This window comes from Ursus maritimus (assembly GCF_017311325.1).
Source record: "Ursus maritimus isolate PB19 chromosome X unlocalized genomic scaffold, ASM1731132v1 scaffold_X1, whole genome shotgun sequence".
NCBI lineage: Eukaryota > Metazoa > Chordata > Mammalia > Carnivora > Ursidae > Ursus > Ursus maritimus.
The window spans coordinates 49,547,657-49,564,212 of NW_024423319.1; positions in this window are offsets into that span (position 1 = coordinate 49,547,657).

Below are 16,556 nucleotides of genomic sequence, written 5' to 3' on the forward strand. Positions count from 1 at the left end.
AAGAATATATCTATACAATGTAAATGTAAAAATGAAAATTTAAAAAAAGATTTTAAGAAAAGTGTTGATAAAATAAGAAACTAGTTGAAGAGGAACAAGTGGGAAAAAAAAGAAAATTTTAAACTGAAAGACTGAAAGTCATGAGAAAAATCCTCAAATTCTATATACTATTTTCCCCTAACGCTGGAGTTTTGCAGTTCTGTGTGATCCATAAACTTGGTATTAGCCTGATATTCNNGCTGTTCTTCTGGGGGAAGGACTTGTTGCACTGATTCTCATGTGTCTTTGCCTCAGTGGAGTCATACCACCCCTTGCCAGAAGGCCAGGGTCAATGTAAGCTGCTTTAGGTTCTCACATGACTTTTGTTCCTTGAAATCTTTCCACACTGCTTTAGAGGATGAAAAAAATAAAATAAAAATGGTGGCAACCCAATGCCAGCCCCAGAGCTGAGTGATCACATCCCCCACTCTTCAGTGCACCCTCAGGGAAAAGCAATCACTTTTGTGTGTGCCAAACTCTGCAAGCTCCTGTGGTGTGCACTTGTGCCAATCATCCCTAGAGAAGGAGCAGGATCTCACAGTGGTTCTGCCACTTGCTGGGCCCCTATTTGGAGAGTGGTTGCCCAACCGTGCCAGGGTTCACAGTTTATGACTACACCAAGCTGAGGGCCCATTCCTGGGCTTGCTGATTGTAGCCTGCTTCCTCACTCCAATGCTTGTGAACTCTGCCACACTAAGGCACCCCTGTTCTTTCTGTGACCCTGGGGATCCTGAGACCACACTATCCCACCTAGAATTCTGCCCTGCTTCACCACCTGAGCACCTTTCCAGCAGGGACATGCCTCACCAGAGCAGACTTCTAAAAGTTCCAATTTTGCACTCCACTGCTATATCACTTGCCTGTAGCCAGCTTATCAAGTCTCCCTCCACCCCCGTAGTTTATCTTCTGATATATCCCTTCAGATTCACATCTCCACACCTCCTACCTTGCAAAAAGTGGTCGCTTTTCTAATTGTAGAATTGCAGCAATTCTTTTCTTAGATCTCAGTTTGAATTCACAGTGCTCAGAATGATTTGATGGATATCTAGCTGAATTCAAGGAACAAGATGAAACAATTCTCCCCCTACTCTTCCACCATCTTCCCAAAACCAAAAATATGATTTCTGAAAAATACTGTGTGTTTTTTACTGGGAGAACTGAGCCTGCTAGTCATTGGAGGTTTCAGAGCCAGCTGAGACTACCTCCAAGGAAGCCATGTTACACTCCAGAGGAAGAGCCCAGTTGCATATCTCCTCCAGCATTTTGTCCAGTTGTTCCAAAGTGCTTTGCTTGCAGGGGCAGCCATGACCAGCTCTTTCTAGAAAAGATAATGGGTCCTGATTACAGCAAGTATTCCTGTGCAAACTGCACTTTTTTGCAGTTGCTTATTTGTTTTATTCAAAACTGTTTTGACAGCTCTCTGCTTTCTCTGCTTCTATAAATAATCAGCCTTAATGGTAAAGTATAACCTGCACATTCAAATTCACATTTACTTCTATAAATTTCCATGCCCTGAATAGTCACAGTTACAAAGACATCACTTTTGAACATGAACATATATGGTTCTGAGAAATTCATATTTCAAATCCACAATTCAACTTAAGAATTGAACATAATGTTTTCATTAACACTGATGATACATAAAACCACTTCTTAAAAAATAATAAAACCTGGACTTGAGTTGTGAGGTGGGAGCTCTGAAGCTACTTAAGGTTGAATTTTTATGTTGATAAAACTTATGTCTGACAGCAAGGTAAAGCATGCATAAAATATTGTCTAAATTCACAATGCTTCTATTTAGCCCTTAAAAGAAACTTGTAAGCATAGTTTTCTTGATTGCCTAACAAGTGACTATTTGTTCATTGCAGGTGTTCTATCACTGATCGTTGCACTGACTCTCTCATTTGTCTGGATAGTGTGACTATGTCCTCCTTGCTGGTCATCAGCTTCTCCAATTCCCCCTCAGAGCCTCCTTTGATGCATACATTGGAAAGAGACTGCAGAAAAGTGTAGGAGTCACACACAATTGTATGTTACTCTGGAGTGACTTGGGACTCTATGGAACACCTGGCACTCACTGTGCACACAAAGAACCAAAGTACAGTATTTTGGAAGATTTTTCATTTAAATGTATTTCTAACAAAAAATGCCAGATACTCCTGTCTTACTTACCCCAAATGGAAGCATTCAATTTATCCATTAATGGTGAGCCTAGAAATCTGCAGTCCAACTTCCTCCCCCTGTGCCCAAACTGTTCTTAATAGATCATCTCTTTGAGTGAAGAGAAGAGTTCAGGCATCATGCAGAACAAATTCTTGCCTTAATTTAAAAGCCTTGCAAGAAATAGAAGATCCATGGTGAGACTCTGAAATCCCTGTGGAGACTTCCCCTTCTTATTGCATGTAAGAAATAAGTAGCTCATGAAACAAGAGAAAAATAAGGACAAAGGGCATCTGAAGTAAACTGAATTCCTTGAAGCCTGTATCCTCTTCCTTCCCTGAGAGTGGAATCTCTCAGTGACACCCCTCTTCACTGCCTTCTAGTGATCCCTAGCACTATGCTTTACATCATGTAATCCACCTTCCAGTTTGCCTTCCTTCTTGGGCTTCATTCCAAAATTGTTCTGAGTTTCTTGGTGAATGGTCATATTAGTCTGATCCATAATAATGATCTGTAAAGGAAAGTCAAATAAAATGAAGTCATGATGAAGACAAGTACCTTGGCAAAATTGAAAAATCTACAATTATATAGAAATAAGCACAAGAAACTTTCAAATGTACCTTTGAAAAAGCTTCACGAATTTTAATTTATAATATATATGTGTGTGTGGATAGATAGATAGATGGAGGATAGATAGATGATAGATAGATAGATAGATAGATAGATAGATAGATAGATAGATTGATGAGACTTTGAAGTCACATCTAAATTTGGAAGAGAACTAGAGAGTAACATTTTGGAGAAATTGAAAATTGGTAGTCCAAGGGCTGAATTCAGCTGGAGTTTATTGTTGTTGTTTTTGGAGGAGGATAGCAGAGAGTTTTATTTTGTTTCATTATGTTTGGATATGAATGATTTTGGTGAGGAACTCACTTCCTAGTTTTCCTCAAGTGACACCTCTCTCTTTTGTCCTCCACCTTGCTGCATCACATACATGGCACCAGGCAGTCTTTGATTTTATAGCTCTTCTTGGCTTAGAGAATTTTACAGCCGAAAGGAGACATTAAAGATGATCTGGTCTCATTTTCAAAATTATTTCCTGTAGTCCCACTCTTCCAACCTGTGCAATATTGTTTGTAATAGAAAAGAAACAGAATTTGAAATGCCCTTTCACTTCAATCAGTGCATTTCTGATGTTCCAGCTCAAGGAATGTTCACCAATTTGACAGCTCAGATGCCTCTAACATGCTTGCTTTCCTGTTGGTGGTAGAATAACCTCTATGTGTTATGATAACCTTCGCAAGAACAGATTTTTATTGCAAGTCCAATGGCATTATAGCAACTCCATATGCATGCTACAGACAGAGGTAGACCTTGTGAATATGATTTATGATTAAAGGCTTCAAATCCGTGTTGAAGCACCTAGCATAGACATGTAACTACATTATTCACTGATAGAACTCATTCCTATACCTGATTTTATAATGAGTTGTGGAGGGTCCTTTGAGCTTGCTGTTGTTTCTTTTGTATGAGTTCAAAATCCAGCAGGGTCACAAACAGAATCAGCTCAACAGTCAGTAAAATCTATTGGAAAGCAGAGAAATCACATTTCTATTGCAGGTGTAGGCTTGGATGGGCTTTTTCTGTATACATCTGACTAGAATTTCTTATTGCTACTAAGGAAAATAAAGGAAAGCCATTTAGCATAAAGAATGCTTTTCCTTCCAGTTTTGCTTGAAAAACCCTTCAACCGCAAGGAAGGTGAGAGGAGCCATAAGCTGCCTATATCATGCACTAGCTTGCCATACAGGAGTTCTGTGGTGCTCAGAACATCACTTGAGCACATGGGAAATAAAGTTGCAGAATTGGAAATCTTAGCTCAGCAAATGCATTGGCAAGCTGGTAACTATCTGAAACATATTTTGGAGAATTGGTTTTTCCTGAATCAAAGAGTAAAGTGAACTTCAGAATCCCATGTTGGTGCCCTGCAAAGCTCTTGTTTATGTCAACAGAAGATAAAATAGGACCCATGTCACAAAGGATCATCAACCTTGCCATGGTTCTCTTGGTTGTTGTGGTAAATGGGACACCATGACTACATGAAGAAAGGTTTGTCTACTGATGTTAAAACTTCCTCCATGGCTATCATTAAAGAGTCTAGAGATAACAAATGCTAGCATGGATGGGGAGGAAAGGGAATATTTGTGCACTGTTGGTGGGATGGTAAACGGGTGCAGCCACTATGTAAAACAGTATGGAGGTTCCTTTAAAAATTAAAATAGAACTATTGTATGATCCAGCAGCTCCATTTCTGGGAATATATCCAAAAGAAATAAAACACTAACTCAAAAAGATATCCATACCCCCATGTTCATAGCAGCATTGTTTATCACAGCTAAGACATGGAAGAAACCTAAGTGTCCATTGATAGATGAATGGATAAAGAAAATGTGATGTGATATGTGTGTGTGTGTGTGTGTGTGTGTGTGTGTGTGTCTATGTATGCACAGTGGAATATTATTTGACCATTAAAAAAAACAAGAAAATCCTACCACTTGTGACAAGGATGGAACTTGAAAGTGTTATGTTAAGTGAAATAAGTCAGAGAAAGACAAATACTGTATAATCTCACTTATATGTGGAATCTAAAACCAAGACAAAACAACGAGAACAATAAAACCAATACCAAACTCAGAGAAAAAGAGATCAGACTTACGGTTAGCAGACTTGGAGGATGGGGGGAAGAAAAATTGGAGGAAAATGTTCAGCAAGTGCAAATTACCAGTTATAAGATAAATAAGTACTAGGGATATAATGCACAACATGATGACTATAGTTAACACTGCTGTATGATATATAGGAAAGTTATTAAAAGAGTAGATCTTAGGACTTATCATAAAGAGAATTTTTTTCTTTTCTTTTTATCATATCTATATGAGATGATGGATAGTAACTAAACCTATTGTAATCATTTTACAATACATGCAAATCAAAGCATTATGTTGTATACCTTAAACTTATATAGTGATGTATGCCAATTATTTCTCAATAAAATTTGGGGAAAAAAACCTACCTCTGGGGGGTTCTCCCATAGACCATTTTCTGTGCGTGTGTGTATGTGTGTGTGTGTGGGGGGGTGTGTGTGTATGCATTGTTAAATTCCAAACATTGTGAGATATCTGTAGCTACCCTAAGATATTCTCAAATTCCTGGAGAGTTGCATCAAACTTTAAAGCAAATAGCCCCTGTTTAGTGACCCAGTTCCCTCTCCTTTGTGCAAACTCTGATTTGGACATCACAGTTTGAAGGTAGGAAAGAGAGAGGTAATACAAGAGTTGTTGCTGTTGTTTCCAATATAAATTATGATGAAGGTACATAATGTGCCTACAGTATAACTAAAATTATTTACTCTTTGATACAATGAGCATGTTTAACCTCTTACTCATTAAAGAAAAAAGGCACCTCAATAATAAACACTCCTTCCATTCATGTTTCAAAATGAAACTTTATTTTTCCCCCTTTACACCTTGCAAATAGGAAGCAGATATAGCTGTGTGAGAACTGTTGTCAAGATTGGCAAAATTTCATGCTGATAGCTTTACCAAAAAATAAAGCAATTCTTAGTATATCAAGCCTGTGCATGTGTATGCATGTGTGCATAGACACACATGCACACCTCTTCTAATGAAAATAGTTTGCTATTTACCTATCTTGTCACCAGCCCAAGAGATAGGTAACTGATATTAGTTCAAAGGGTCTATACTACTTCACAATGATTTTCAGATCAGTTTGCTTGTGCTTAAAGTAGCGTCACGAACCTTATTACCTTCTTCTGTCATCTGGTATTCTTTTATTTTAATCCACCAATTATGTACTTATGTGCCTACATGGTATAAAGGAACTATACTGCAAAATATGAGCAAGAGTAGATGTGGTATTGCTTGTAAATAATGTAGAACCTAGAGAGGCGATGAAACAACTACAATATTCACTATAGTTTACCTCTTGTTTTTATTAAAATGCATAAGTGGTATTCCTTAAGAATAGGGCTACTCCCCTTATAAAAGATCAATATCATGTGAAGTCTTGTTAATGATCTATGAGCACCTGGACACTATTTGTTGCCATCCAGTTTCCTAAAACCCAGACATCTGGTCAGTTCAGTATTTAAAATATTAAAAATGAAATTAGAAGTTTCCAATGCTGTTTCTCTAATTCCACCTCAACTGCTACCTAGTATGAGTCTGCTAACAATCTAAAATAATGAGAGTTTTAAAATACAAAACAAAACAAAAATAGCAAGAGTTTCATGGGTGCGTGTCACCCTAATAGACTGCATTATCCATAAGAGCAAAGATCATGTCTGTCTTGTTCATCATGATATTCCTGCACCCATTGTAATGTCTCTAAACATAATTGATACTCAATAAATATTTTATGAATATTGAACAAATAAATGAATGATGTAAATCAGCTCTAAGACAAATACTTCCCCCTCTAGCATCATTTTAGTTATCCCCAGGCAAAATCCCCTTTCAATCAAATTAGAAGGTAGATATAATAAATATGCTATATTTGGTAATTATTATCATCCATTTTGGGGCAAAAGAGATGGCTAATTGAGCTATACAAATCTCTTCCAACTCCATGATTCCATGATCCAATGGAATATTAAAGCTTGCAGCTTACCATCAAGGATTCAGGTAGTTTTAAAGGTAGAAAATGTGTGGGGAGCTTGGGTGGCTCAGTAGGTTAAGGATCTGACTCTTGGTTTCAGCTCAAGTTGGGATCTTGGGGTCATGGGATTGAGCCCCACATTGAGTTCCATGTTGATCACAGATTCTGCTTCAAATTCTCTCCCTCTCCATCTGCCCCTCCCCTTGCCCTGTCTCTCTCTCAAATAAATAAATAAAATCTTTTTTAAAAGATAGAAAATGTGAATGAAGTTGAAAGATTATGTAATATTCACCCCACAAGTAGCATTCATTGCCAAGGACCTAACTGTCAGGTAGGCATAATAAATTATACAATTGTTGCAGCAGTTTATGTGATCAGTTTACACAAGGGAGGGTATCTTCAAAGGAAACCATAAAATGTAATAATTCATCTAGAAACCCAGAAGGTAAGAATGCTGAGGGAAATGGTGTTTCATTGACCTACAGAGTGTGTTTTAGGTTTGTATTCCTGACCATGGAGCTCACCAATTACTAGTGTTCTAAGTGTAATGTGATCTCCCTGCAGGAGAGAATGGGCTTAAGAAATACTTCCTTATGCCACAGGCAATTAAGCAGAATGAAAGCTCATAGACAGCATGGAGTTAAAAATAGAAGTGTCAGTGAACAGAATATTATTTTCTTGACCATGTAGGGGATAGGGTTCATTTTAGGAAAACCTGGGGGAAAATGTTTGAAAGGAGGTTTTCCAATCTTATTTTAAAAGCTTTAAACTGAAACTATACAAAAACAAAGAAAATGCCTTTAAAATATTGTGTGGCTGAATCTGAAGTCTTACACTTTGTGCATAAGACAAAGCAAGAAAAACACTTGGAAAAGGACCTCAGTAATTATCATGAGAAAATAATAGGGAAGATATTTGGGAGCCATAGTTTTAGCCTCAGCTGTCTTATACCAATGGTGAGAGTATGGGTGACAAATGAAAGCATCTAGAAATTCTCACACAAAGAGGTTAAATAGATTTGAATAAGTGTCATTGAGGCTTGATGGCACGGTACTCAGTGAAAAATTGTAATTAAAGATAATAATCTGTTAAAAATAGATTTAACAGGACAAAGAGCATAAGATGTTGCAAAAATACAGAATGGGAAAAAAATCCATGAATTTAGAGGCAGAAGCATGGTGAGGAGAAACAACAAAATAACTAAAAGTGGGAATCCCATACAACCTGTTTGGAAACAGGGAGGATACAGATTATACTTTTAATAGCTATCACACAACTGGCACATTGGGGAAAAAAAAAACTTAAGGGAGACTAAAATTTCAAGAAATATGCTTGAAGTTTCAGTGTTCTGAAAGCAAAGCATTTGATAAATTTTTGACTTGCTTAGCAATTGACCTCATAGGCACTCAAGCAATGGAGAAAAGAGTTTCTCTGGAATTAGGACTGTCAAGAACACACATTGCTCACATGCTAAGTATTTTGATTTCAGCAAAATATTTAACAAAAATGCTCTCATTATTTTATGGATAAGATGCTAAAATATGGATATAAATTGTACTATCTAAGTGGTTTCTAAGAACACTGGGCAAGACACTAACCAAAGAGTGATATTGATTCAGGGCAACATTTATTTCTGGAGGCAAAACAGTTAACTTTGAGTAGCTTAAATAGCCCTAAGTCATATGAGTTTCAGGAACACTTAAATGAATAAGCAAATAAAAAGCTTTTATTCCTAGAAAACAAAACATTGAGTGATATGGTGACTATTTCAACTAAATATGCCTATCTAAAAAATAGACTTCAAAGTACTAACTCAAAGAATAGCAGTATAAAGTTTAGGCAACCAAAATACAGCAGCAAAGGGCAAGTTAGAAGGTTGTCAGACATTAATAGAATTTTATGGATGGAGCTTCCTTTCACAAATTCTTATTGGTCAAACAACTTTGAAACCAAGCAATTAGCCTAACTCCTCAAGGGAAGTAGGTGTTCTCATCCTTTATGTGGTCACTTTCAAAATTATGAACTTCTTATTGACTGAATATAAAGATAAATCTGGCAACTGCCTACACTAGCTACCAATGGAATACTAACTATGGAGCAGAGAAGGAGAGCTTTAAGAGGATTTATCAATCTAATTGCAGGAGAATACTTTCATTTAAAAAATAAATTGGCGTAATTAGAATAGAATCATAACTCTTTTGTAAGTGCTTCTGCGTATACTCTATCTTTGTTACCTTTAACAATTTGACATTCAGTTAAAATTAAACGCTTCCTCCACAGTGTGGAAAAATTCTGATTTACTCTTCTATTCAATTCTTAGCTTAATGGGAAATGATGCAGAATTAGTTACTTTTAGCAAGAAATTATCTCTCTTAACCTTGTTAAGTTTTATCCACCCTCTCCAACTAAATTATACAGAAAAAAAATGAGAAGACAGGTGGATTTGTCAAATTATAACCAAGAGTGTCTTTCCTTTAGGACAAAAAATACTAAAAATTAAAAGTGTAAAGAAACAAGAGTTGAAATTGTTATAAAAACCTAATAGGATTTGTCAGTTATAATAAAACTCAGTATGCTTACAGCACCTTTTTTTTGTAACCCAAATATTTTTTTTAATTTTTAAAGATTTTTAAGTAATCTCTACACCCGATATGGAGCTCAAACTTACAACCCTGAAAGCAAGAGTCACATGCTCTACCAACTGAGCCAGCCAGGCACCCCATGAAACCCAAATATTTCTTGATCTGCAGATACTTCTTTACAAAGACTTAAAAGGGAATATAAACAAATACTTTTCATAATTATGCTTCAAAGTCCTTCAAATTAGACTCTTTAAGACCCTGAAAAGATATGCATTATCATAATTGGTCCATGCATGTCCATGTTAAAAGGAAAGGAAGAGAAGCTGTAAGGAGCCCTAATACCAAAACACAAAACTGGAAGTAAGAATTTCTAAAAACACTTTCCCAAGTAGAAGAGTTCAAAACTTCAGCTTTTTCCCTTAATATTTTCAATGAGAAGTCCATACTGTTGGACAGAGACTTTCTTTTCTCAAAATAATTCTATCTTGTTTGTCTTTCATCTGTTTTTTTTTCAGATTCCCTAAATATATTTCCTTTATGTGTCTTTTATACATTAAGTACCAAGCACAAGTATATTTCTACTATGGATTAAACTTTCTGTACCTTGATATAAAAACCTTCTAAAAATGAAAAAAAATCAAATCTTTAAAAATAATAAATAAATCCAAATACCATTTAAAACCAAAAAAATGTAGAATATTAAAATTAATGAAAACCAAAGTAGATGATAACACTCATACTTAAAATTCTTTATAAGTAATGTTATTTGCATTTCCTCTTCCCATTCTGTAGATGGGGAGGTTAACATGCAGCAGGAAAAAGGTTCTTATCCAAGGTCATATGATATATATGGTCTTACTTTCTAAATTTGTTGTATCATGTTTTATTTTGTCACATTGTAATTTTGCAACTTCAGATATGAGAAGATGCCTAAATACTTTGATAATGGCAGCATAACATTAAGTAAAAAGCATATTTAGTAATGTGAAAAAAACCTAATGCCAACTAATTCTATGACACACTAAGAAATTATAATCCTTGGATGTCTCTTAATAGCTTGATTCTAATTTAACTTGATGGATGAATAAATAAGATAAATTAAAATCATTTTTGGACTTATTTTAGTTAAAAATAGTTAGTTTAGTTAGAAAGCATTTAATAATATGTGTGGGTATGAATAGTGGAAGCCTGCATAGGGAAGATGTAGAGGGAAGCTCATTTGATTGAATTAACTAAGCACATGAAATGAACTGAACTCCGATTTACAGAATCATTAACCTTTGAGTAGGAGACAATATAGTGGTCACCTAGATTGGTGGTTCTCATCCCAGACCTATTAAATTAGACTTGATGGGGTTGGGGCAGCTGATCCATGGATCTAAGTTTGGGAAGCCCTGACCTCATCCATCCTCTATGCATTGCAGGAATTCCCTCCACAATGTCTCCAGTATACTGCCATCTACTGTAAACACTTCCAGCGACCAAGGAGATTATGGCTTCAGAAGGCAATACACTTCACCATTTAAAAGCTCTAATTGCTAACCTAATTCAACTGGACAAGCATATTTTGAAAGCCTACTACATTCCAGGCACTTTATATTTCTAATTCTCATAGTAACTCCATTGAAAATGTCTTATTGCCCTTATTTGTGGATTAGGAAAATGAAGCTCTGAGAAGTTGAATGACTTATCCAAATTTCCATAACTTAGTGGCAGAACTGAGATTGAAACCTTTACCACCTGAGGCAAACATTTTCTTATTTAATTTTCAAAAATCCCTTATAGAGTATGTATAATTATCCCCAATTTACAAATGAGGAAACCAAAGACTGGAGATCTTTAGTGATATTCAATGTACAACAACCAGCAAGTGACAGATTGGTAATTCAAACTCAATTCTGACTCCAAAACCTGAGATCTTAACCATTATGCCTTAAACCTTCTCATACATTCTAATATAATACATTGTAATAAAAAACAGAAGTAGCATAGAGAAAGGGGTAGCCAACTCTAGTAGTAAAAGGGATCCATTCAGTTTTCTAGGTAAGGTGCAACCTAACCTTGGTACCAAAAGATAGAGATCATACAGGCAAACAAAGGAGAGGAGACAATGTTGGAAAAGTAACATATAGAAAGGTGTAGAGCTAGAACACACCACAATTACATTTGCTTGCATTCCACATATAACTCTGGAATAATGTTCATTTTTACATTCTTTCATCTGTCACTTTTCCATTCTTAATGTTTCTTCAAAACACTTATTATGATAATAATAATGAATATTACTTATTGAATACTCACTATATGCCCCACACTGGCCACAGAACTTTACATGGAATGACTCATTTCGCCATCACAAAAAATCTTTGAAGTAGGAACTACTAATTTGATTATTTTGCATGTGAGAAAACTGAGGCACAGTGAGAGCAGCTAATTTATACAAGGTCACAGAGCCAGTAAGTAAGTATGAATTTGAAGTCCAACAGTTTAGCTCCAAAGCTTCCTTTTATAACCACTGCATTCTACTACCTCCCTAGTTTGCATTATATTATGTAATTATCTATTCCACTTATTATCTCTCTCCTCTGACCGGAATGTAAGTTCTGTAAGGGTGTGGACTATGTCTATTTTGTAAATGCTGTATCTCTAGCACCTAAAATAATACCTGGCATATATGCGCTGCACAACAAATAATTTTTCAATGAATGAATTATTTTAAGACATTTTCTTGAGTATCTGTTATGTACTAGATTGTGCTAGGTACTAAAATTACAGAGGAAGTCTAATCCTTCTTCTGCAAGACAGTTCTTAAAATAAATAAAGGCAAGTTTTGTATCCTTTTAATTTTCTTCTTTTCTAGAATTAATCGCCTTATTTTGTTTGAACATTTCTCATGTCACATGATACTACCCAGGCCTTCTTCCGGACAGGAGCAGTTCATTAGTAAAAATAAGGGGTACAAAAAATTTACCAGAGTGCTTTAGGAATGGTCTGACCCCCTTTTCCTATATTCTGTGCTTCTTTTAATGGAACTCAAGATTGTCATTGATTTTCTAGCAGCTGTACCAAATTATTCACTCTTGTAGAGTTGGAAATAAAATAAAAGGTAAACAGCCTTTTTTGGTAGAATTCCCTTGGGTAGCCATGTGGCCCTGGACTCCTGCTTGTTGGGAGATTTTTTATTACTGCTTCAATTTCTTTGCTAGTTGTGGATCTATTCAAATTCTCTATTTATTCCTGTCTCAGTTTTAGTAGTTTATTTGTTTTTGGGAATTTACCCATTTCTTCCAGATTGCCCTATTTGTTGTCATATAATTGCTCATAATATCCTCTTATAATTGTATTTCTTTGGTGTTGGTTGTGATCTCTCCTCTTTCATTCATGATTTTGTTTATTTGGTCACTTTCTCTTTTCTTTTTGATTATTCTGGCTAGGGGTTTACTGATCTTATGAATTCTTTCAAAGAACAAGCTCCTAGTTTTGTTGATCTGTTCAACTTTTTTTAATTTCTATATCATTGATTTCTGCTCTGATCTTTATTATTTCTCTTCTCCTGCTGGATTTAGGCTTTATTTGCTGTTCTTTTTCCAGGTTCTTTAGGTGTAAGGTTAGGTTGTGTATTCGAGATTTTCCTTGTTTCTTGAGAGAGGCAAGTATTGCTACATACTTTCCTCTTAGGACTGCCTTTGCTGTATCCCAAAGGCTTTGAACCATGGTGATTTCATTTTCATTTGCTTCCATGTATTTTTTAAATCCTTCTTTAATTTCTTCATTAACATGTTCATTCTTCAGTAGGATGCTTTTTAACCTCCATGTATTTATGGTCCTTCCAATTTTTTTCTTGTCTTTGACTTCTTGTTTTATGGCATTGTGGTCTGAAAATATACATGGTATGATCTCAATCTTTTTGTACCAGCTGAGAACTGATTTGTGATCCAGAGTGTGATCTATTCTGGAGCATGTTCCATGTGCACTCAAGAAGAATGTGTATTCTGTGCTTTAGGATGAGATACTCTGAATATATCTGCAAAGTCCATCTGGTCCAGTGTGTCACTCAAACCCCTTGTTTCCTTGTTCATCTTCTGCTTAGACTATCTGTCCATTGCTGTGAATGTGGTGTTAAATTCCCTTACTATTATTGTATTATTATCAACAAGTTTCTTTAATTTTCTTATTTATTGGTTTATATTACTGGCTGCTCCCAAGTTAAGGGCATAAATATTTACAGTTATTAGTTCTTCTTGTTGGATAGACCCTTTAAGTATGATATAGTGTCCCTCTTCCTCCCTTATTATAGTCTTTGGTTTAAAATCTAGTTTGTCTGATATAAGGTTGGCTACTCCAGCTTTCTTTTGATGTCCATTAGCATGCTAAATTGTTCTCCACCCCTCATTTTCAATCTGGATGTGTTTTTGGGTCTAAAATGAGTCTCTTGTAAGCAGCATATTGATGGGTCTTGTTTTTTGTTTTTTGTTTTTTTTCTATCCATTCTGATACCCTGTCTATTGATTGGAACATTTAGTCCATTTACATTCAGAGTAATTATTGAAAGATATGAATTCAGTGCCATTGTATTACCAGTAAAGTCACTGTTCCTGTAGATTGTCTGTTCCTTTCTGGTCTTTGTTATTTTTGGGCTTTCTCTCCCTCAAAGGATCCCCTTTAATATTTCTTGAAGGGCATAGTTTAGTGTTCATGAATTCCTTCAGAATTTGTTTGACCTGGAAACTCTATCTCTCTTTCTATTCTGAATGACAGTCTTGATGGATAAACTATTTTTGGCTACATATTTTTCCCACTTAGCATGTTGAATATATCATGCCAGTCCTTTCTGGCCTGCCAGGTCTCTGTGGACAGTTTTGCTGCCAGCCTTATGTGTCTGCTTTTGTAGGTTGAGGATCTCTTGTCCTGAGCTGCTTTCAGGATTTTCTCTTTATCTTTGAAATTTGCAAGCTTCACTATAAAATGTGAGGTGTTGACCTATTTTTATTGATTTTGAAGGGGATTCTCTGTGTCTCCTGGACTTGAATGCCTGTTTCTTTCCCCGAGATTATGGAAGTTCACAACTGTAACTTGTTCAAATAAACTTTCTGCCCCTTTCTCCCACTCCTCATCTTCTGGGACCCCTGTTATTCAGATATTATTTCACTTTATGGAATTGCAGATTTCTCTAAGTCTCCCTTTGTGATCTAATAGTTTTCTTTCTCTCTTCATTTCAGCTTCCTTATTTTCCATCACTTTATCTTCTATATCAGTGATTCTGTCTTCTGCTTTTCATCCTTATTTTCATAGCCTCCAGTTGGGACTGCATCTCTGTGGTAGCATTTTAAATTTTGGCCTGCCTAGATTTTAGTTCTTTTATTTAATTCCCAGTAAGGGATTATCTAGTGTCTTCTATGCTTTTTTCAAGCCCAGCTAGTATCTTTATATTTGGTATTTTAAATTCTGGTTCAGATGAGTAAAATCTTACTCATATCCATATTAATTAAATCCCTAGCAGTGAGTAATACCTCTTATTCTTTCTTTTGAGATGAATTTCTCCATCTTGTAATTTTGTCCAGAAAAGAAAAAAGAAAGAAAGAAAAAACAACAATAACAACAACAAAAACAAACAACAGGAAAAAAAAATCAAACAAAAACAAACCAAACCAAAACAAAACAAAAAACTAGCTCCTGGGTGTGTTTTAGTGTGCTTGTTAAAAGAAACTAGATCCCAAAATAAGAAAGGAAAAAAAAAACTTATATATATGTAAAATAAAATAAAATACAATGACAGGAAACAAAAGTAAATAAGTAAAATGTATACATAAAAATAAAAATTTTAAGAGAATAAAAAAGAATTGAAAAAAATAAGAAAATAAATGAAAGAATAATACTGAAAGACTAAAGAATAAAAAAACAAAGAATGCTATGTAGTATTTTCCCCAGGAGCTGAAACTTTCCAGCCCTCTATAATGAGTAATCTTGGTGAGAGCCAGTTGTTCATAGTGGTCTTCTGGGGGAGGAGCCTGTTTAGCTGATTCTCAGGTGTACTTGCTGTATTGCAAATGTACCTCCCTTGCACAGAGTCAGAGCTCAGTGTAAGCAGTTCTGGACTCCACCATGTTCTACTGTTTTGCTCCCTAAAGGCTTTCAGCACCAAGGGGTGGGATGAATATGGTGGTGCCCCACTCTCTAACCCTGGTGCTGTAGGTTCATGCTCCCCACTCTTCAGTGAGCCTTCACAGAAAAGCTGTCAATCACTCTTGTCTCTCTGGTTTCTGTCAGAGCTCTGTGTTCACCCAGCCAGTGATCGAGTGTTTTTATCTCAGGCTCATGACTAAGTTTCAGAACTCCCAATTTTATGGACTCCTGTGGCACTGACCCCTACTGTTCCTCCCAGGGGAGGGAGGGAGGTCTCGCCATATGTCTGCTTTTTCCTAGACCCCCTCCCAGGAAAGCAACAACATGACCATGCAGCAATTTGCAGTTTATGGCAATATAAAGCAAAAAGCCAGCACCTAGACTCGGTGTTCTCAGCTGGCTTCTCTGCTCCTTTGCCTGGAAACTGCCACATTCATGCATCACCTGTTCTTCTTGCTACCCCAGGGATCCTGAGACAAAGCTGTCCCACCTGGGATTCTGCCCCATTTTGCCACCTGAGCACCTTTGCGCCAGGGACATACCCAACTGTAGCAGACTTCTAAAAGTTCTGATTTTGCACTCCACAGCTTATAATACTTTGTGGTAGCTTCCCTAAGGAGGCTTCCTCTCTTCTGCTGTATCCTCAGATATACCACCCCAGATTCAAGCCGCTGCACATCCTATTTCCAAAAAGTGGTTGCTTTTCTACTTATAGAATTACAGCATTTCTTTTCTCAGATCTCTGATTGATTTCTCAGGTTTTCAGAATGATTTGTTAACTATCTAGCTGAATTTGAGGGACCAGACAAACTTAGGGTTCCCTACTCCTCTGCTATCTTAACTCCCCCCCCAGTCTTTTTAATAATGCTATGATACTAAGCCATTCCCTGTTATCCATTGTGCAGCAGAAATTCTACAAATGTTTCTATTTTTAAATCAATATAGAGAACTTCATAATTACCCCTGTTAAATTTC